This window comes from Galeopterus variegatus, unplaced genomic scaffold (assembly GCF_000696425.1).
Source record: "Galeopterus variegatus unplaced genomic scaffold, G_variegatus-3.0.2 Scaffold7783, whole genome shotgun sequence".
Taxonomy (NCBI): Eukaryota; Metazoa; Chordata; class Mammalia; order Dermoptera; family Cynocephalidae; genus Galeopterus; species Galeopterus variegatus.
Genome location: NW_007733894.1, coordinates 87,179 through 88,774, shown reverse-complemented (window position 1 = coordinate 88,774; position 1,596 = coordinate 87,179).

Genomic DNA, 1,596 nt, shown 5'->3' with positions numbered 1-1,596 from the left:
AGAGATATTAGCATCCTATGTTTATTGCAGCGCTATTATTCACAGCAGTCCTGTTGCAATTTTAGCATGAAGGCATCTAATTTTATTTCTCATATGGATTTAAAACATATCTTAAAGTAATTAAACATAATGAATTTTCATAATATTAGACACTCTATTTTCTTATTTAGCTAGATTTTAAACATGAAATTCAGTCATTGCTTTGGTTAAATTAGAACAATGGACATATCTTGCTTTGCACTGGTTAATGATTACAGAAAGGTGGAATAACTAAATGAATAGAACCTATGCCATAAAAATTAATATAAAATATGTCAAAAGGGTTCTCTGTGACTGAATTATGAGTTACATCAATTTTTCACTTAGAAAAGCAGAGATCAGACAAACCGTGGGAATTTAAATGTGTCCTTTTGAAATACATGCAGCTAGTCAAATAAGTCCAAATAGTTAAACAATCACGTATGTAGACTGATTTTAACTTTTATGTTAACAGGTTTGACTCCTTTTCTGAACACAAATGGGCATTTGAAATGGACTTTTTATGTACAGTCAGGCTGAATGACCAACCTCTGGACATTTTGAGTCACCTAATTTGAGGAGTTGTTAGAAATTTTGTCAGTGATTTAGCCCCAGCGAGAGCTAACCTAGCCACTTTGGCTGGTCTAAAGTCTAGGGAATAATCTGTATTCTGCCATCTGGGACTTCAGAATTTTTGTCCTCAACTGATTTTAAGAGCAGAGTTTAAATTATAAAAGCTACTGGAATGGATGAATAGTGGGCAGTTTAATCATTCACATTGCTGTTACATGTGAAAGAAAAATCTCAGAGAACTTCCTACAGCATCCAACAGCTGATTGGGAAGTGTCCTTGTGCGTTCATCCCAGGCAATGGTCTACCAGCTTCACTGAGTGAGATGCTCTCAGGATTTCATTCTTCCTGATTCCATCCACAAATTTTTGCTTCTATCTCTGGCTCATGCCTTCAACTTCATTCATTATTAACTGTCATCCCTGGAAATGTCCTTGACCTGACTCATATCACTGTCTTTATTCCATGTTAGTATGGATTTCTGTTCTTTTTGTCTCAATCCTGATAATCTTATTCTCATTATTCTACTTTTCTGGCTATAGCTACATGATAAATCAGTGCAATAATTAGAGTAAACCATCCAAGTAGTACATATTTATTTATTTATTATTAAGTCCTAATTGGTGTCTTTAAGACTTGGGTGATCAACACTAGAGATATTGTTGACATTCTGTGAGGCAAATACTTTGAATTTATGCATCAAGTTAATAACATTCATTTTTATTTGCAAGATGTTGTGATGAACACATGAGGTAATATGTTACAAAGCACCTAGAATCCATTTAAGTGCTATTTATGTAATAGTATTTCTTACTCAAACATTCACTTTTACTGATATTTTTCAAAATGACTTTATGAATTTTCTTTAACCAAATTGATTTTACTGCTCTTGGGGTGGGTGTGTGTGTGTGTGTGTGTGTGTGTGTGTGTGTGTGTAAGAGGTTTTATTTATATATACAGAGAGAGAGAGAGAGAGAGAGAGAGAGAGAGAGAGAGAGAGAGAGAGAG